At 31.9% G+C, this 22,500-nt stretch overlaps 1 long non-coding RNA gene across 1 annotated transcript in view; it reads right to left on the bottom strand.

Annotated features, from left to right (window-relative positions):
- The window catches only part of LOC146872518 (uncharacterized), a 96,316-nt gene that overhangs the window by 69,369 nt on the left and 4,447 nt on the right, over window positions 1–22,500 (bottom strand). The window contains exon 3 of the long non-coding RNA XR_014983023.1: window positions 16,826–16,941. This is a non-coding gene — a long non-coding RNA (uncharacterized LOC146872518). The remainder of the gene's footprint in view (window positions 1–16,825; window positions 16,942–22,500) is intronic.

The following is a 22,500-nucleotide window of genomic DNA, read 5'->3' as shown; positions in this document are numbered from 1 at the left end:
ATTGATATATTGTTAAGAATTCTATTATAAATATATCTATTTATAAATAATGTTAATAATAATTTCAATGACGATAATTAGATGTACAATTAGAAGAAGAAGAAGAAAAAAAAATACATAATATATAATATAGTTCTAAATAATTATTATTATTATTAATATTGATATTGGATTTATAAAATACGTGCTCTAAAAATTTCGAAATAATTCTATAAAAGAGATTAATCCGACATTATAAGACAAGTAAATTACGTATTAACGAGAGGAGAGTTTAAATGTAACTAAAGCATTGACCTTTTCCTCTCCTACAAGAACAAAGGAATTAAGAATGTTTACTAATACCAGATCACACGTTCTAAGAACGACGTGACCTAGACCAATATGACTCTAACAGACGCTTATCGATCGATTGTATATTTATCTATTGAAATTTCTTAAGAATTTTATAAGTACGTATATATAATAATTTTATCAATAAATATCGATAATGATAATTATACGTAATATTGATTAATTACAAATTTTATGTCATTGATGATGCTTAAAGCATTTGAAAATTCTTTCGTAATTGGTAATACACACACACACACACACACACACATTATATATATGTGTTAAATATATGTGACCGTACAATATTTCTTACGTAGATGTACGTGTGGGTGTGACTTGCAAGAATAAGACGACGAAAAAGAAAGGAGAAAAAAAAAAAGAAAAAGAAAAAAGAAAAAAAAAGAAGAAGGAGAAGGAGAAAAAGAAGGTGGAGCTGCTCTGACCCTAACCTTTCGATTTGGTTTCTGTCGACTCCTCGCGTTGCACCTTCGTGAAGGCATCCTGAAAAGGTTCAGAGAGCCTTTAAGCCACTGACGCCTTTGCATCTCGCAAGTGAGACCGATCAACTTATACACAAGCACGCACGCACGGACATACAGACGCACGTATACACACACACGCACACGCGCATGTCCGTAAACACGGACGACGGATATACACGATCTATAAGACTAATACATTTACTTACATCCTTGTATATGATAAATCTATCGTACGAAGCGATTCTTTAGCTAGAGAATCATCATTTACACGGCAGGGTACTAACATGTCAGGTGTAATATCGCGAATTAGCCTCGATACCGATCAATTTCAAATCTAAAGTGTCGAAGAGAAAAGTGAGATGATGAAAACTACTTCCATTATATATATACATACACATATATATATATATATATATACACGCACACATATATAGATAAATACATACACATACATGCACGTGGATGAATAAATGAATGCGTCGAAATGTGTGAATGGAAAAGAGAATGTAAAAATGAATGAGAGAGAAAGAATATATAAAAATGAGTAAGGAAGATATATAGATAGATAGAATCGCAAAGTGAGTGAGAGGGATAGAATTTATAAATCAAAGAGAGAGAGAGAGAGAGAGAGAGAGAGAAAGAAGGAATATTGAAACGACCAAAAGAGATAGATACTATATAAAAATGAGTAAGAGAAAGAGAGAGAGAGAAAGAGAGAGACAAAGAGAATTTAAAAATGAGAGAGAGAGAGAGAGAGAGAGAGAGAGAGATAGTGAGATCGAGTTTGTGTTGGAAGAAACTTCTGAGGTCCAAGGAGACCGCATTCCTCTCTCATCGTTTCTCGCTCTGCCAGCTTTCTATCTCTCTCTCTCTCTCTCTCTCTGTCTCTCTCTCTCTTCGTCTCTCTCTCTCTCTTTCTCTCTCTCTCTCTCTCTCTCTCTTTCTTTCCTTTCCTGCTTACTGCCATCACCATCATCATCACCGATATCTTCATTTTCTCCTATCATAATTTCAAACTTACGACTGGCCGAATAAAAGACTCCATTCTGAAAGTCCAACACAAGCAGCAACGAATCCAGTTAGGAGACGTGTCCTTCCACTTCTCTAATCGTTATTCTAATCTTTTAAAGGAATCGAAATGAAGGACTATGAGAAAGTATAGATAGATAGATAGAAAGATCGATCGGTTGGTATTTTCAATTTCAAAATGAGATTTATTTATTTATTTATCGTTAGATGAGATCATAGATGAGATTGAAAATGATTAATTAATATATATATATATATATATATATATATATATATATATATATATATATATTGGTTGAGACTACGATGGAATGAAGAGATATATTATGTTTTATATTATAAAAATAATATAAGTAGATAATAAATTCGATCGATGTCTCTTACAAGAAGATACAAAAAAAAAAAAAAAATAAAATAAAATAAAAAAATGAAAAATCAATTATACCTATTCGTTAGTATAACAAACGCACGATGAAATTTTTTCTTAATTTATATTTAAATTTTAATCTTCGGTCAAACTAATATAACAATAAAATTAAAAGGACAGGGCAATCAAATTTATTTAATCTCTCTTAACAAATATATTTTCTATACCTATTAAAAAAAAAAAAAAACAAAGAAAAACAAAAAAAAACAAAAAACAAAAGAAAAACAAAAGAAAGAAAAGAAAAAAGAAACAAGATCGATATGAATCATTAGATCAAACGAATATTCAAGATGGTCATTTTACAATAAAAGACTTGCCACTAGAATTGTAAATTTATTTAACTCGTTATTGTACATCATAATGAATCTTTCGCTTGACTAATACCGGCCTCTTCTTGTACGCACATAGACGTCCTTTCTATTTTGGTATACGTGTAAATTTATTTCTGTGTGCGCACGTATATGTGTGTGTGTGTGTGTGTGTGTGTGTATACGTCTGTTCATGTACGTACGTACGATGTATGTAGATACGTATGTATAAGAGCAATGAATGCAAGAACGAGAGACGGTAAGCCGTGAGGGTCGGTACATTAAAGGGATCTACGAAGGTTATGAACTTACGACAGTATGGCGTATAAATCGTCGGGATAGGCTTGAGAGCCATTTGTAAAGTTTTAACTTCGTTCTGTAAATTTTTCGAATGATTTCTCATATCTATCCTCCATTATTAGATTTCTACTTAATAAAATGAAGAAAACGTTAATTGCTTAAAAAAAATACGAATTGAAATGTCAATTAAAATATCATGAAAGATTTTTTAATATTATCATACAAATTATGCAAAATATTAATTCTTTCTATTTGTTTCTTTTTCTTTCTACAAATTAATAATTAAACGATTGAATTATCAAACGCAATTGACATCACGTTATTATTATATTTTTCTTTTTTACGATGAATTTAATTTTATATCGAGCTAACGTTTAAATTGCAACGACTTATAAAGATTTATAAATCATTTATATTAATTATCATAAATTATTTAATAATATTTCAATTAAATTAAAAATTGGTAATCGTCTAACGTGATTTTTTTTATATATCAATCGTGGTGGTAATGACGAATTAAAAAAAAATTATTATAAATATTTAGAAAATTTCATTGGAAAATGATCTAATATTCCGATCGAATTTGTCATCGTTTCAAAAAACTTTAAAAACTCAAAAAACTCTCTCGAAAGAGAGAGAGAGAGAGAGAGAGAGAGAGAGAGAGAGAAATATATATATATATATGTAGAAATATATAAATATATATATGTAGATAGAAAACGAGTTCTTAAACTCTGACGAATCCGAGGCCTGATTTTTAGTTTAAAATTATAAAAATCCCCATTCTCTCGTGGCTCTCTTTCCATTTTTCTTACTCGTCGTATTATTCATAGAACATGGCATTTTGCATGGCAACACTTTCGAGTGGCTTGGAATAGATACATTTGACAGAACGAAAGACAGAATTCAATGTCCTGTCTAGCGTGAAACTTCGCTGCTGATATTAATTAGTATGCTCTATCATTTTCTAAATTAAATTATTTAAATGTATCTACGCAATTAAAAAAAAAAAAAAAAAAAAAAAAAGTAGATTGTGTTTCTATATATATATATATTTTTTTTTAAGAAAAGAAAATAATCTAATGTTTTTCTCCATTCTTCTTCTTCTTTTGTTTTGTTTTTTTTTTTTTTTTTTTGTAAATTTCTTTCTACATCATCAATTTTTTCGTTTAATTCTTTTGACTTCAATTTTTTCCAAACTCTTTCCTTTTTTTTTTCTTGTTTTTTTTCTTTTTTTTTTGATATCGATGATCATTCCTCTTCGAGACTCTTATAGGCTAATTGTATCTTTTCTTTCTTTTTTTTTTTAATTCTCAAATCTCTTAAAATTACAAGCCTAAGAATCTTTTTTACGAGCATAATATCTTCTGTATAGATATATTTATTTTATAATCCTCCATTTAAATTTTCTATTTTTTTTCTCTCTCTTTCTCTCTCTCTCTCTCTCTCTCTCTCTCTCTCTCTCTCTCCCCACGCATTCTAGGTGAAATATTAATAAATCAATGATAGAGAATCCTGCGTCGTCCTCTTATATTTCCAACAATCGACGACAATTCTACAAAAATCTACGCGGTTTACTCTTGGGATAATAAGGGTAGAGAAAATTTAAGGTGGACAAAAGAAAAAAAAACAAAAAAAGAAAAAAAAAACAAACAAACAAACAAAAAATGAAAAAAGAGAATAAAAGAAGAAGAAGAAAAGAGAGAAAAATAAGAGAACAAAAGTAAAGAAGAAAAAAAAAGGAAGAATGAAAACAAAACACAACAAACAAAACAAAACAAAACAAAACAAAACAAAAAAGGATATAAAAATGAAAGAACTTCCGGCTGATAAAAGATTGAATTCGTAATAGGGATTATTCATGATCGTAAACGTTATCGCGACGTTATATTAACGTTTCGATGATTAAATGCCAGCATGCAATGACCACACAACATTTGAATCATTTCTCTAAACACACATATGTATATATATATATATATATATTATGTATGAATATACATATATATATGTGTGTGTGTGTGTGTGTGTATATGTATATAATAATAAATCGTCGATCAAAGAGTGATCGAGCGAACGCTCGAAGCGAACGCGCGCCAGGGTGGCCCGAGTTTCCTTCACTCTAATGATTCGTCTGTCCTTAGCTTATCTCTTTAACGAGCTGACTCTATCCCCTCCCCTTCATCCCCCCACCAATCCAATTCCTCCCCCGCCATCATGATGATTCTTCTACTTTTTTTTTTCTTCTTCTCACCAGACGGACCTCGACGAAAGCTGAAAGACCTAAATGTACGTCCAATTTCAATCCGAACGAGAACCCTTTCTCTTTCTCTTTCTCTTTCTCTTTCTCTTTCTCTCTCTCTCTCTTTCTCTCTCTCTCTCTCTCTCTTTTCTCATTGTGTTTCTATTTTTTTTTTATTTTTTTTTTTTTATATTCTTTTATACAAAATCAAACGATATCTTAATCAATTTCTAAGCGTACTTATTTCTTTTTTTTTTTTCTTTTTTCTATTTGTATTTAAATAACGTATTTAAAGATACGCCATCATTATTACAGGTGATATAGTGAGTAAACTGGAAAAATATAATTATTAGAAAGCTGAGAGAGAGAGAGAGCGAGAGAGAGAGAGAGAGAGAGAGAGATGAATTTTTTTTTCTAATCTTCATTACCATTATCTAATGAACATTTTAATCAATCCGACATGGTCGTTGTTAAGTTTCTTCTAAATAAATAAATATAAAAATGTACATAGAGTTAGATATCTAATGTGCTTATTACCAGGATTAATATAAAAATTTTATTAAACGATAAAATCACTTTCAATAATAAATAAATAAAATATCTAATAAATGTAAAAGAAAAATTAATGATAAAATTTATATATATGTGTATTTGTTTGCTTGTGTGTGTGTGTGTGTGTGTGTGTGTGTGTATATATATATATATATAGATGCAAACTAATAAAATCATTTTGTATCGTACAAAATGATTAACCTATCTCTTCGTAAAATCATCCCATTGTGTAATTTCATGGCAATGTTTAATGCCTACGTAGAATATTAGCAGAGTTAATGGCGTTGAGCTATGGTGCTTGAGAAGTAAACGCAATGGCGAGATCGTGTCGAATCAAAAACTATCGCTAAGTTCTACGTTCTGTTCTAACGGAATGCAATGTCGGAGTTTCCTTTGAAAATCTTCGCAAAGAGAATAGTGCATTTAGTTTGCATACTCATGCATTTCATCTTAGATATATACCGTAAGGTATAATATATAGAGCTAGAGAAGCAAAGATGAAGAAATGACTCGTCAAAATGTTAAACGTTGTAAAGTAAAGTACAAGTCTTGAATCATTCGTCCCGACGTTAAAATTCCAATGGCCTTTTTCTTCTTTCTCTCTCTTTCTCTCTTTCTCTCTATGCATATATATATATATATATATATATATATATATATATATATATATAAATAATATATACATATATATATATACATATATAGCTAATCATAAAAGAAATCAATCATTTGTTAATCCATCGGTTAATTAATCGTTCGTTTTAATTTCTCCTTTTTATTCAAATTAATATCTACAATTTCCCATCGTTCAATCCATTTAAATCGACAATATATTAGGTGGACCGGAAAGTAATGTCGCTTTAAATTAAATTCAATTTAATTTGAAATTGTTTTTAAATTAAATTCAAACGAATACATTTTTAACAAGTTTTTATTTTTAATAACAATCAAATATCGACATGCGCAGAAACGACATTACTTTCCGTTCCACCTAATAATACAATAATTATAGTTTCTTTATTACGAAGCATTTCTAAAAAATTTCATTCCTCTTGATTTATCATAATTAAATCTTATTCTTTTGTTCTCTCTTTCTTACATTTAACGTTTTTATTTCGTAACGAGAAAAAAAAAAAATGAAAAAGAAAAAAAAATAAATAAAAAAAAGAAAGAAAGAAAAATTGAAAGAGAATCATCTTACGAAATTGATCGATTTTATCCATGGGGTTACATCATCGGTTAAACGCGTTATTATTCAACGTTAATTAATATTTCTATCAGGTCTCTGATATCAAACGTTCCTCTCACGTAGAATCATAAACTATGGATAGTACCGGACTTATAAATGTTTCTGATAAGGAAAACAATCGTTGGTAGGTTGTCATAACGTAGAGACACAATCGTATAACGTTGATCAAACAACTTGTTAAACAATTTCTATTCGTCGTTTACGTGATAAATTCTAGAGAAAACGATTCGTCTTCCACGTAATAACGTTCCACGCTGTGTTTCTATCTATCTCTATACTCACTATCTATCTACCTACCTATTTCTCTCTCTCTCTCTCTCTCTCTCCCTCTCCCCGTTTGATCATTCATAAAAGCATCGTAGTCGTATTGCATGCGTTCGCGCGTGCAGGTGAAGATCCAACGCGCGGTGGTTGCCAAGGAAGGCAATTAATCAAATTCACGCCATATGGCTACCCCGCAGCAAAAGGAGCCTCCTCCAATTTTTGCACTTGCCTCGAGAGAATGCGAGACAACCGTGTGAGAGGAGCTTTCATTGTTCGTAAGGTAATGTCCATTGTGTTCGAGGATAATGGCGGCGGCATTACTATGTCCGCGATGTACATACATCGAAAGTAATTTTTCTTTTTTCTTTTCCTTTTTTTTCTTTTTTTTTTAATTTTCCAAGAAAAATATCCAAACAATATCTAAAACATTTATTTTCCATTTTCTTCTTCAATATGGCAAAACGTTGTAATCGTTCTCCCTTCCCTTTCTCACAAAAATTAATATCATTAATCAGTACTAATCCTAATTCTAACGATCATTAATCAACAATCTATGCACACAACATGGGCTCCTGCTTATCTCTATCTACACTACTTATTTATCGTGAAATTTATTAAAAAAAAAGAGAGAGAGAGAGAGAGAGAGAGAGAGAGAGAAAGTATCAAAAAGATCAAAACGATCGTCAAAATAATGATATTAATGATAATCGATAGATCGAAATTGATATTTCAAAGATATCGAGGTAGAAAAATTTGAACATTTACTTGTACATTTACTCGTCTGTTAATCTTGGATAATATAAGAAGACGGAGAGAAAATGTCAATAGAAATGTGGATATGAAATGAAGCGAGAAACGACGACTCGTGGCGATGCAGCCAGCCAAGCAAACGAGCAAAGAACCCAACCAACCAACCAACCAACTAACCAACCAACCAACCAGCCACCCAGCCAGCCAGTCAGTCAGTCAGCAAGCAAGCAAGCAAGTAAGCAAGTAACCAAGCAAGCAAGCTAGCCAGACCAGGTGTTTGCAACAACAACGACAACGACGACTACTACGACGATGACGACGACTACGACGAAGATCAATGCACGAACCCTTGGCGTTTTCTTCGGGAGAAGCATTACGTTCCTTTCCTCTTTCTTTCTCTTCATGCGTCTCCTCGCATCGTAGATTATCCGTCCACGACGGAGCATGGCGATTTCATTTAAGGGTGGGCCCTACCACATACTGCCTGCTATACTCCTAGCACCCTTAGGAAGCTCGTGCCAAGCAGATGTCTTATTGTCATGCTAAGGGTGAGCCCTTCGACTACGACGACGACGAAGTTGACGACGATGATGACGACGACGAGGATGATGACTACTACTACTACTACTACTACTACTACTACTACTACTACTACTACTACTACTGCTGCTACTACTACTACTAGTATTACTACTACTACTACGTAACGTAACGTCTTTTCACCTCTCGCAGTTGGTTTGTCCTCCTTGTTTGAAATTATTTCACAGCAGGAGGGTTCGAAAAAAGAGTCTGTAGTGGGGTGGGGGGCCCTACGAAATAACGTATCATACGTTAATGCTTTCATACTACTATATCGCGGAACTTCAACATATTTTTTTCTTCTCCTTTTTTTTTCTCTCTCTTTCTTCTTCTTCTTCTTCCACTTTTTCCCTTTCCCTCTCTTTCTTTTTTTCTTTTTTTTTTTTCCTAAAATAATTTCAAGTCTTCGTTTTGGTTGTCGACGGATAGAGGGAGAGGGGAGAGAGGGGGAGGGGATAGCAAATTCGTTCGATGCAAATTATTCTTTCATCTTCGACGAGACACAACGATAAAAGAAGGAAAAGAAATGAAAAAAAAAAAAAAAAGAAAAGAAAAATGTTTGCAACCTTTTCAACGTATGCACATAATTAATACACTTTTACAATCGTATTAATATATTAAAGCGTAATACTTCTTCTCGATTCAATAGAATTATTTACAAATGACAAATATTTTGTAATTATTCAATAATATCGTAAACTATACGATTATGATAAAAGATAATTGAGATACGATCCAACGTACGTTTATAATTCAAAATTGTTAAAGGACATTTCAATTATCAGATTTAATTTTCATACATTTCAATTTCCCCATCCCCCCTTTATATTTTGTCCAAATATAATATTAATACTAATAATAATAATAATAATAATAATAATAATAATAATAATAATAATAATAATAATAATAATAATAATAATAATAATAATAATAATAATAATAATAATAATAATAATAATAATAATAATAATAATAATAATAATAATAATAATAATAATAATAATAATAATAATAATAATGATAGAAAAATAAAAAAAAAAAAAACAAAAAAAAGAAAAAGAGAGAGACCAAGGAGTACCAACAAGGAGAAAAAAAGCTCGTTTGATGGGAACTCGAAGACGTTGATCCCAAATAATAAGCCAACAGCTGCCCAACGTATTTTATAAACCATAACAGAGGAGGTTGAATTTTCTTATTTCTTTTTTTTTTTTTTTTTTTTTTCTATTGCAATCTGACGAGCTAACAACAGAATTGGTAACTTTAAGAAAATACATTCAACATTTACTTTAATAAAAACTTATCACTCTCTCTCTCTCTCTCTCTCTCTCTCTCTCTCTCTATTACTCTCCATTTTTCTTTATCTTGCTAAATAGTCGTAGGTGTCTTTGAATTATCTTGAATCAAGTTTAAGAAAGCATTCGACAATTGATTGTTCTCGATTGTTAACGAGTGTATCGAATCCTACACGTTTACGATTTCATCGACTTCGTTTATCGTCTTTACGATCCTTGCCCTTACGAGGAAGCTCCGACCCTTCCTCCTTTTATTCTTTAGCTTCCTTTTCTCTCGATAATATTTCTTGCATCAGAGAATAGTATTACTTTAGAGGGTAGAAAAAGAAAAGAAAAAGAGAGAGAGAGAGAGAGAGAGAGAGAGAGAAAAAAAGAGACTGTCTGAGTCTCGCCAGGTGCCCGACTTACCTATGGCATATCCCTGAAAACGCAGGTGTGCTATGGCACGTGCTCTCTTCTTTCTTGCATTTCTCTCTCTCTCTCTCTCTCTTTTTCTTTTTCTTTTTCTTTCTCTCTCTTATTCTTTGATATACATACATACTCTCTCTTTCTCTTTCTCTTTCTTTCCTTCTTTCTCTTTCTGTCTACACATGCTCCTGGTCCCTTTTCCAACAGGGGGGGGGGGGGTAGGGGATGGGGGCAAAGACGTTTGATCTTTAGAGAAAGAACGGTAATCTCACGTCCTAACGTAAAATCGTTCAACGATCTTTTGATTCTTCCAACGAATATTTTCGACATACGAATAATATTGACGATTTTCATTCCGTTTCGAAACTTTATATATAGATCGATGATTTAATTGTTCAGTAATTTCTTATATTTTTTTTTCTTTTCTTTTCTTTTTTTTTTCATTGAAATAATAATTACGTGTTTTCCTTTCTTTTTTTATTTTTTTTATTTTTTTATTCTTTTTTTTTTTTTTTTTTTTTTTTTTTTTTTTTTACAGATGTTCTATGTCTAACACGAGTCCTGAGCTTAACATGAATCGTCACACGAACTGTGACGATTATAACGATTACGAGCTATTACGAGATATTTTACGAACAATTATGAACTATCATGAAAGATATTCAACAGATTAATGAACTATCGTGAATTAATAATGAATTATTCTGAGCTATTATAAAAAATGACGAACTATCGTGTACGTTATAATAAAATTCTATCATTAAAAATATGTAAAAAGAGAGTTAAAAAAGAAAAAATGAGAGAGAGAGAGAGAGAGAGAGAGAAAGAAGACACATATATACATACATACATACATACTCACACACACACACACACACACATACGCACAATTTTGACAAACTGTTGGCAGTACGAGTAAACCAACGTTCATGTACGATAATCATCAATTTAAAGAAAACAGAACGTTGAAATTCCATAGAATGACAGGTTTCCAATGAGTGCCTTCGAAAGAGGCCACTCTTGAACATAAGGCATCGTGTCACGATGTACTCGTATGTCTTCTGTCCACCATCTTTATCTACTTCTTCTACTACTTCTTCTACTTCATACTTCTTTTTCTACAGTTCGGTTCACCAGTGCATAAGTATTAATCCAAGTCTACCGGTCGGTTGCGAGTAAACGCACGTGCTACACGCGTGCCATACACCACCTATGTGGGTCTACTATAACCCACATATATAACATACATACATACATACATACATACATACACATATGCATATATATATATATATATATATATATATACACATCCATACATATATACATAATACATATATGTTAATCGCAGAAACGCATCAAACGTCTTCGATGAACGTAGAAAGGAAGATTTTAAGATAGCAACCATACTCGACGTTTGGCGATGAATTTAAGGAGTTAGGGTTTCTTTTCTAGACGTATGGCACGCGTCCAACAATTCCAACCCCAATTCCAACCCCAATTTCAATCCCCACCCCCATCCTACCACTCCACTCCTCTCCTCTCCTCCTTCCCTCTTTCTTTTCCTTTTCATTTCTTTTCCTCTCCTCAACAGCAATACACCAGATGTCTTAAATAATTAAATTACTCTAATTGCTGCCTTGAAGGGGGTGGGCTTGAAAATCTTCAGCCCGTAACGTCTTTCTATTCCTTAAGTTCCCTTATTTCGAACGAACGTTAGTAAACGTTCCTCGTTTTCTAGGGAATCCTCCTGGCATAAACACGAACTTCATTAACCGTGACGAAGTGTCTTTTGGACACTTTCAATGAAATTATTCAATAACGCGTCTAACGTTGATGGCGGGTCTCACCCTGTTTCGGTTAATTAAACAAGACGACCGAAGAATTATTTTGCAATTTTGTATTCACTGATCAGGAACGAAAGAACCCGAATTATCAAACGACTAAGAAATTTCTTGTTTAACGAATATAAATCAATAAATTTTGTTAAAAATATTCCATTATTTTTTTAATTATAAAAACCTTTTATTTAATCGAAATCGATCTATCGCAATTTTTCACAGAAATTGTTCCCTCCATCCCCCCACCCTCCACCCCGATCCTTTTCTTTCTTTTTCTCTTTCTCGGCGTTTCATCGTGAAAATATTTCTATTATTGTAATATCAGTCGGGCCACGAACGTTTCTTGAAATTTTTCAAGTTCAAAGAGTCAAAAGGGTTGCCTTTGAGGTAACTCTGAAGGTTCGTGATAAGAGTTTATTTCATAGGGTTGTGTATGCATTACAAAGAGCGTTTTGTGGGGCGTACCATCAGGTAACCACAAGTCACGCTACACTTCGACACGAACATGATACTTAATTGTAGAGCATTTTTTTTTTGTCTTTTTTTTTTTTCTTCAAGTTGTTACTCGTCGAAGAAACATCATAGTAATGTTCTTACCGACTCTACGTATGTATGTATATATATGTATGTATGTATGTATGTACATAAGAGAAGTTATATAGTGATGTATGGCCTTAGGGATCGTAGGGGTCGACCGTTGAAACCGTTTCTTTCCTCATGAGCGTTAGAAGCGTTAGAATTCCATCGGTAGATCACGTATAACAAGTATACACCACATAGACCTATATATATATATATATATATATATACATATATACATACATACATGGATACATACACACATACGTATGTACTATGTACATACATTTGTACGTAAATGTTAGGACGTCCTTCGATTTTACTAGAAACGGAAGCAGCTTCATGCCGTCCTTCGATAAGGTATTACCTGGTCACGTAGACTATCTATCGTCATTTACCAATAGAATACGAATGAATTTACAGTAACGATCAAGGTGGACGAGTTCGTTGATCGAATAACAGTTACAATCTGATTTCCTTGTCTATTTCATCTTTATCTCTGTATATTCAAATTCGAACGTGTGTCTTACGTTCTATACATTCTATATTCTATACATTGAATATTATATCCATTGTTTCCATGAACCTTTACATGAACATTGAACGTTATGAATTTCTATGAGTACATAGATACATACATGTATATTATATACGAATTATTTTATTAGTCATTATGAATTTTCATGAGATCTTTGATTTGAACAAATATATTAGGATGAGGGTGAAAAGTTTTAAAATAATTTTTAAAAATTGATTATTCCCCTTTTTTTTAGGGGATAATCCTATCTTCTTCTTTTCTCTTTCTTTCAGATAATACAAACTTTTCGCTCAATCTGTATATATATACGAACAATGAACATAAAAAATATCACTGTACGTATATGTACGCATGTATTATCTTTAATATACGTAAATACATATTTAAAAAATTTTTAATAAATATAAATTTTTAATAATAATATATATATATATATATATATATATATATATATATATATATATATAAAGGAAAGAAAAAAAAATGTTCGAATGGTTGTTTTCACCAATCATTTTGTGCGACATATGTACCCGTATATATCTCTCTTGATAACGTTTAATACCAACATTCTAACGTGACACGAGTATCTCAAAAATACTTAGTCACCATCCAGATTGATGAACGAGCCTAACGACGAGTATGTCAAAGCTAGCTTTACGTTTTGCCGATAGTTAGTTGGCTGTCCAATTAAATGGAAATATTTTGCCGATAGAATTGAAGGGACTAGTGTTCGTCGTCGTCGTCGTCTTTGTTGTTGCTGTTGTTGTTATTGTTATTGTTGTTATTCTTTAGTTTGAATGGCTTGAATTCTCGCATTAATAATCAACGTAACTTTCTACGCTTATCTGACCTGGCATGACCTTCCTCCCGAATGCCATAGATCATTTGAGGAAACTTAACTTAACTTATTCTTCGCTCTCTCTTTCTCTCTTTCTCTCTCTCTCTTTTTCTTGATTGAGAAGTCAACGAAAGAGAGAGCGACAGCGAGAGAGAGAGAGAGCGAGAGAGAGAGAAAGAAAGAGAGAAAGAGAGAGAGAGACGATAGAGTTGGATTAAGATGAACGCTCCTGTGGTTCAATAAATTCTCAAGAAGGTAATACCATCATCATCGGTATTGCCACATAGCTTAGCATAAGTCATTCGCGAAGGTAACGAAGATCCATTATTATAAACTCCAGTCCTATACATTACGGTTCTTTTTTCTTTTTTTGTAAATAAAATAACAAAAAAAAAAGTAACATTCAACTTATTGAGAGGATTAAGTCGCGCGCGCGCGCGCGCCCTCACGCGCGCACACACATACGTACACAGATTCTAGATATAATTTTAATTTTTTAATAATTGAATGAAAAATTTCTACGATCCCATAACAAAAGTAATAAATTTCAATGTATAAAATATCCCTGTGGAATCTATCGAATTAGAACTCGAAACTCAATTCGTAGATAATATTAAGCCAGTCTAATCCTAATGTTTGAATAAAACATTTAATGGATCCCGTGAAACAAGTACTATTTACGATTAATTTAATTTATTAAATTTATAATAAAATAGCCGATCGAATATCTCGAATTTGAGAATGTTTTAACAAAATTCAACATTGACACATAAAATTCAATCTAATACCAATTTCAATTTTAATCTGAAAAATTTTCATTCGACATTTTATAAAACAAATACCTACAAACAAGTATCGCAACAACGATTATCCTAATTTATATATATATATATAATATTAATATAATATCTAATTATAAAATATACGTATATTCCATCGTATAATCATGAAAATATATAATCATACTGAAAGAACACATTTTGAAAAAGTGATCGATTTATCGGAAATAACGTTAAGAGTCAATGAAAAAAGTTCAGATTGAGGTCGAATAGAAAAAGGATCGAGCCCTTCTTTTTGAGGGCTTGAACCTTTCTGATCCCTGACTTTATCTGACGTTAAAAGTCTCCCTGCGTGAAGTTCTTATACTAAAGAATATAAATATATATACATATGTAGATACGTCTGTCTCTATGTGTATGTGTGTGTCTATGTGCGTGCGCGCTGGTGAACAATACGAATCGAGTTCCATTGAAACAATTGGCAATTTTCGACGCCGAATATCCGTCGGAAGCGACGGTGGTAGCGCCCACGGCCACTCACTTGGCAAATTGGAGCCCAGACAACAAATTGCAAACGGCAATGCTGTTGGGTTACATACGTACGTATATGTATATACATACACACATATACACATATATAGATATATATATAGATATATAGATATATAGATATATAGATATATGTATATAGACAATGTAAGAGAGAGTGAATCTCTCTCGCTTTCTCTCTCTCTTTCTCACTTTAGCTAAGCTCATACTCTCTCTCTCTCTCTCTCTCTCTCTCTCTCTCTCTCTCTCTCTCTCTCTCTCTCTCTTCCTCTCTCTTGAGAGTTGTCGTGCTCAAGCCGACACGGCATAAGGACCGCACGCAGTAACATTACCATTCGGTCGCAGACGAATTCATTGGGCATGCCTACCCGGGGCGTCTTCCGTTCACAGGCAGAACGGTTGTCGGCTCTCTCGATTCTCTCCTCTCCTCTCCTCTCCTCTCCTCTCTTTTCCTCTCTTCTCCTCTCCTCTCCACTCCTCTTCTCTCCTTTCCTCTTCTCAACCTCTTCTCTCTTACTCTTACTCTTTCACTCAGTCTGATTCGCATTTCCGCGTAGATCAACATGTCCTGATATATGCAAAATGTGCTTAACTTTCAAGAACTACCTACAACGATCCTACGGATATCTTATATCGTGCAATAACCTGATTTGTGACATTTTAATTCTCTCTCCTTTCTTCTCTCCTTTACTTTCCTCTTTTTCTCAATCTCTCCTATCTTCTCACTCTTATTCCTTCATTCAGTTCAAATTCGTATTTACACACACAGTAGATCGTCGTATTCTGATATATGCAAAAATATGTTCAATACTGTAGAATTAATTCGTTACAATTCTATGGATTATTTTAATCATTTGTTATGGTTTTAACAATTTTTAAAAAATATAGGTATATATATATGTGTGTGTGTGTGTGTGTGTGTGTGTGTGTGTGTGTGTGTGTGTGTGTGTGTGCATATGTATTTCTATAAGGTTTCTTAACACGTTCATATAATTTAATTTTCACAAGAGAAAAAGGATGTTGTACTAAACATGATTCAATAAAAACTTTGGAAGTCGATGTATCTTAAAAAGGATTAGAATTCGTCACATAATATGATTTTTGTATGCACTCATGGAATATTTATCTTATAAATATAAGAAAAAAAAAAAAGATAAATAAATAAATAAATAAATAAAAAGAAATATAACAAGATACAATTTTGAAGGATATGTAATCATATGTACATAATTTGTAAAAATGATTTTTCTTTCTTTCTTTTTCTTGTTTTTTTTTTTCTTTTTTATAAAAAGAAAATTAATTATTACGTCACGGCTAGTAGTTTTTATATGACTTAAAAAAATATAAATTGTAATTATTACAGTATAATCGCACCTTACATACTATAACTTTCACCTATTAAATAATTTTTTTCCTTTTATACACGAGAAAATCAATTTGGTTATAGAAAGTTATAAATAAGGATAAAAATTGGAGGACTTACTTTTGTGATGTTGAAATGTGTCACATTGAACAGCTCTTATCTTCATCTGTTAATTAATTCATTAATTTTCTCATTAAAATTGATCGTTCATATGATCGTTCATGTTGGTATTGATCCTAAAAAAAAAAAAAAAAAGGAAAAATCAAGAACACATATATGTATAAAATGTATGGAAAGAGAGAGAGAGAGAGAGAGAGAGAGAGAGAGAGAGAGAGAGAGAGAGAGAGAGAGGGAGAGGGAGAGAGAGGAGGGAGAGGGAGAAGGAGGGAGAAAGAGGGAGAGGAAGAGAAAGAAAAATGAAAGAATTTAATCCCCCCTGAATCATCGCCATTCATGTTGTCTTTCTTTTCGTTTCCTTTTTTTGTTTCTTTAATCTTTTTTTCTTCCTTCTTTTTGTATTCCTCAAACATAATATAAGACGATATACTTTTTAAATACGAAGCCTAATTAAAATTATCAAAGAAAGAGGAAAAGAGAGAGAGAGAGAGAGAGAGAGAAAGAGAGAGAGAGAGAGAAAGAGAAAAAGAGAGAGAGAAAGAGAGAGAGAGAGAGAGAAAAAGAGAGAGAGAGAGAAAGAGAAAGAGAAAGAGAGAGAGAGAGAGAGAGAGAGAGAGAGAAGTGATTAACACAGGAAGAAATAATTTACACAGAAGGTTTGGCTTAATAAACCATTTGCCGTATCACGATATTATCATCTCTTTTCCGAAGATAACGGGAGATAATCGTGGAGGTTATCGATCATGCTGGCTGTCGACGATTAATAAACGATCGTATTGCTTTCGTGATTTCACTGTTAATATACATACATCTATGTATGTGTGTGTATGTTTTGTGTATTTACTTGTTCGCGCGTATTTATGTACGTGTGTGTGTTTGTGTGTGTTATAGGGGCCATTAAAGGACCACGAGATATCGCGAGAAAGATTCTGCCGTCACGCGACCCCATAGAATGAGAAAGAAAAAAAAGAGAGAGAGAGAGAGAGAGAGAGAGAGAGAGAGAGAGAAACATCTGCCTACCTCCATATATGTAGTGTCTATATAGTATAAATGCAATTACTATGGTGAAACCTCCCGTGATACATCCCGTGAAACCCACGAAAGGCATGCTGCCCTTATTCTATTTCGTGCCACTTTACGGAGCTTCATTGACGGTGGTCGTTCTACTGTAATATTTTCTGTGGGAATTTTTGAGACGGTCCGAGTCTGACTATGCGATATCGAAACCATAATCTGTAGATCATACGCGTGGAAAATTCAAAAGGGTGTTAATAATGTGGGATAGAGTGCATGACGTGTATTTGATCATAACGATAAGCGTGACGATCATCCTTCTTTTTTTTTTTTTCTTTTTCTCTATCTTTTCGAATAATGCACAATCATGTTGATATGGCATGTTATACATTTTTGTTTTTTCTGAATATATATTTCTTTTTCCCTTTCTTTCTTTTTTTTTCTTTTCTTTTTTTTTTTTTAAGATACAGGACTTTTTTTTATTTTTTTTATTATTATTATTATTATTATTATTATTATTATTATTATTATTATTATTATTATTATTATTATTATTATTATTATTAATTTACCATGGATCATAGATCGCACATGATTTTTGCGATTCGACAAAACGATTCCCTTGTTTCTTTCTTTCTCTTTTTTGCCTTTTAAATAAAATAAAAAAACGACTTAATCATTTTATTGTAATTAATGACGTTGTTGTATGATTCTTTTTTCTTAGAGAGAGAAAAAAAAGAAGTGAGAAAAAAAAAAGAAAAAAAATACACGATAATATAATATGTTATTTTATATTGAATATAAGGAAAAATCTTTTGAAAGAAAATTATTAGCTCCTTCTGAGAAAATCTTAATCGTTGGGTGGCCCAATCGTAAAGAACTTTAAACAAAATATCAGCATTCGTAAATGGTGAACAAGTGTCGCAGTAACTTCGAACGTTTTTCTTCGAAAAAAAAAAAAGAAAAAAAAAAAGAACTAGAGAGAGAAAGAAAGAGAAATCCTAGAAAAGTGTCCTACTTTTCGAAGGATTCCTCTCGAGGTCCCTACAAGAGAGAGAGAGAGAGCATCTTGCCAAGATGTTCTTCCAACTGGTGGAGCAAAAAAATGACTGGAAGAAAAAGAAACAAAAAAAAAAAAAAGAAAAAGAAAAGGAAAAAGAAAGAAAGAAAAAAAGAAAGAGCAAGAAAATTCTCATGAAAAAGAGTAACACTTAACATTTTCTAAATTATGACCAGGCCGAGAGATACCAAACTAAACTATACTTCTAATCCGATATACGTATGCATATAGGATATGCATACGTAAGATAAACGGATAATTTCTGTTTATTTGTGTTTTCTCGCGAAGAGCACTCGTTATAATATATGAAGTGTATAGAGATACATATATCTCTGGTGCCATATGACATCGCCATCTTGAACTTTTAATGTGTTCTCTAGGCGGGAGGTAAGAGAGAGAGAGAGAGAGAGAGAGAGAGAGAGAGAGAGAGAGAGAGAGAGAGAGAGAAAGAGAAAGAGAGAGAGAGAGAGAAAGAGAAAAGAGAAAACGATTTTTTTAATAATAATAATTATTATGACGAGACGATAAACCCTCCCATGCACGTGTTTCATCGTGTCAAATCTTTCAGTGAGAAAAAGAGCGAGAGAGAGAGAGAGAGAGAGAAAGAAAAAGAGTGAGAGAAGGAAGGAGAGAACATAAAAAAAAAAAGAAAAAATAAAAAATGAGAGAAAGAATCATTCGGTGCATCCGTTCGTCGATTATAACGATTAATGAATTTTATTTCTTGAATGTGTGTGTGTGTGTGTATAAAAAAAAAAAGAGAGGGAAGGGAAGAAAGAGAGAGAGAGAGAGAGAGAGAGAGAGGGAGAAAGAGAGAGATTAAAAGAAAGAAAAAAGAAATGAAGAAATCGAGATAAAGAGGTGCGCCACGTCCGGCCCAATCAGCATCGTCATTATATGCAGATCGTAGTCGAACATAAAAATTCATGCGACTCTCGTATACATAAGACGTCGAAGGTACATTGTACGTACGAGAACCTTTCCGAAGGATACTTACATGAAGAATTTTTACGCTCACGTTCTCACTCACGAATTTTATTGAATGACGATGAAGAAAAAGAAGAAAAAAGAAATAAAATAAAAGGACAGCGAGATAGTAGAACGAAAAAAAAAACATTCCCTTGCAAAAGTCAAAGGAAAAGAAAAAAAGAAAAGAAAAGAGAAAAAAGAAATTTTTTATTGGGAAAGAGAGAATGGGAAAAGAAAAAAAAAAAAAAAAAAAAAGAAAAGAAAAAATACAAAAGAGGAAAAAAAATCTATTCGAACGAAGAGAAAAGAAGATGATAATAATTTATTAATAATAAAGAAATGGAAAAAAAAAAAAAAGAAAAAAGAAAAATTATTAAGAATCTATTGCTTCTTTTTCTTTTTTATTCCTCTTTTTCTTTTGCTATCTTAAACCTTTCTAAACAGGTTCGACATTGATCTACTTAAAACAGTGACCATAAAAAAAGGATGAGAAAAGAAGAAAAAAAAGAAAAAGGAAAAAAAAACAGAAGAAGAAAGATCGATGTCGGTGCTCAAGTAAATAGGAACTCATTGCTAAACCGTGGGAAAGAGTCCTTCAGGACGATCAGCCATTGAACTTTCATCTTCCGGTCTCTCTCTCTCTCTCTCTCTCTCTCTCTCTCTCTTTCTCTTTTGCTTTCGCCTTGATTCTCTCTCCGTGCACGTGTCACACGAGGATGACGTTTTCGTCGCGTTTTTCGCTAAGCTCGCGAACTTCGCTTCGTCCGCTTTCGTCCAAACATTAAATAATTAATTTTCGATAATTACTTTCTCAAAAATGTAACAACAATAATTCGAACGAAGTCGTTCTTGTATCGAAAAAAAAAAGAACAACAAGAAAAAGTCGTCCTATTTAACATAACATTTTTATCAAATATAAAAGTAAGCGAATATATATATATATATATATATATATATATACATTCTTTTTTTCAAAAGTACAGATATAATAAATAGCAATTGAAAATAGACATGCAGATGGCGAGCGAAAAGTCTTAAAGTGAATTAGAAATTTTTACATGGATCAGAGGTCGATCTTTTAAATTTGGTCAAAAGTTGATGTGGTAAAGTTTTTAAACTGGCCTAAAGTAAATAAGTAATTTTTCACGACTACTTAGGCCAATGTCTTTTTATTTATTTTATTTATTATTTTTTTTTTTATTTCTGTCTTTCAGATTATAATAGAAAAAAAAAATAGAAAAAAAAAGAAGAAAAAAAGGAGGAAAAAAAGGAAGAAAAAAAGGAAGAAAAAAATCATTGCCAAGTACGAAAAATACTGCCTTGTAAAATAAACATGCGTAACTGCAAGGCCTTGAAAGACTCACAAAAAGGAATGATTTACATTTAAAGATTGCCTACGTACTTTTGGCAGGCACTTTTTGAAGAAAAAGAAATAGAAAGAGAAAAGAAAAGAAAAGAAAAGAAAAGAAAAGGAAAGAAAAGAAAAGAGAAGAAAAGAAAAGAAACCCGAAAAATTGAAAACTAGTCGCCTATTGGGTCGTCTCTCTAGTTCTCTTGAAACGAAACCGAAGAAACGAATGTCTCTCCCTAGAATAAGAGAATATTTTACACGTTTAAAAACTATAGGAGCTTATTTCTTCTCTTTGCAATTCTCCTAAGGGACAATGGGTTGGGTTTATGTGCAATGGTTCGAACTTCCATAGGCAAAAAAGTAATATGATAAATAATCTCACTGCCCTTTGCCATTTTCTTGACATAACAAAAAGGAAAATTAAGTATTACGGTACTTAACTATTTACTACCTAGTAGCAATACTATAAGGAAATTGAAACAACCAGAGAAAGGAACTTTTTCATTTCTTTTACTTTTTCAATATGAATATATAATAATATTTCGACTCTTACTCACTCAGACTCAGCTAATATCGAAGATATTTTCTAAGCAATAATATTTTAATGTTTATGACGTCGAAGAAAAGAAGAACAAAAAGAAGAAGAAGAGAAAAGAAGAAAAAATAAATATATAAATAAATAATTAATTAATTAATTAATTAACGACAATAATCGATGAATATACGATCAGCTGATCCTGAATGACGAAAGACAACTTTTTTTTTTTAATTTAATAATGATGTTCACTAAGGTGTTGAAAAGAGAAAGAAGAAAAAAAAAAAGAAAGAAAAAGAAAAACTAAATATTTCATAATATAACGAATCATTGCAACTTTTTATATGTTTTAAACTAAACCGAAGCTTTTCTTTTATACATGAGTTTATAAATGAGTTATGATACTTTATATTCATTATCTTCTTATATAGTTCAACGTAATTCTTCGTATGAATTAATTATTAAACTTATTACATTTATATGTGATATATAATTAAATGAAAAGGATACTACGATAAATTCGAACTATAATCAGAAAATACAACAACAACAACAACAACAACAATAACTGCGAAATTTAAAAAATAAAAACATATTCCTTTTCAACAGATCTAAATCCTTTCTTTTATATATATTAAGACAATTAAAGACATGACAAGATATCAGAGAAAAATTAATTGAAGCTCAGAACAAAGGCAAAGGTGGTTGAAAATTAATGTACCAAAAAAAAAAAAAAAAAAAAAAAAAAA

This window comes from Vespa mandarinia, chromosome 15, assembly GCF_050613455.1.
Source record: "Vespa mandarinia isolate Hongniang chromosome 15, ASM5061345v1, whole genome shotgun sequence".
NCBI lineage: Eukaryota > Metazoa > Arthropoda > Insecta > Hymenoptera > Vespidae > Vespa > Vespa mandarinia.
This window is presented reverse-complemented; position numbering and strand designations above follow the sequence as displayed.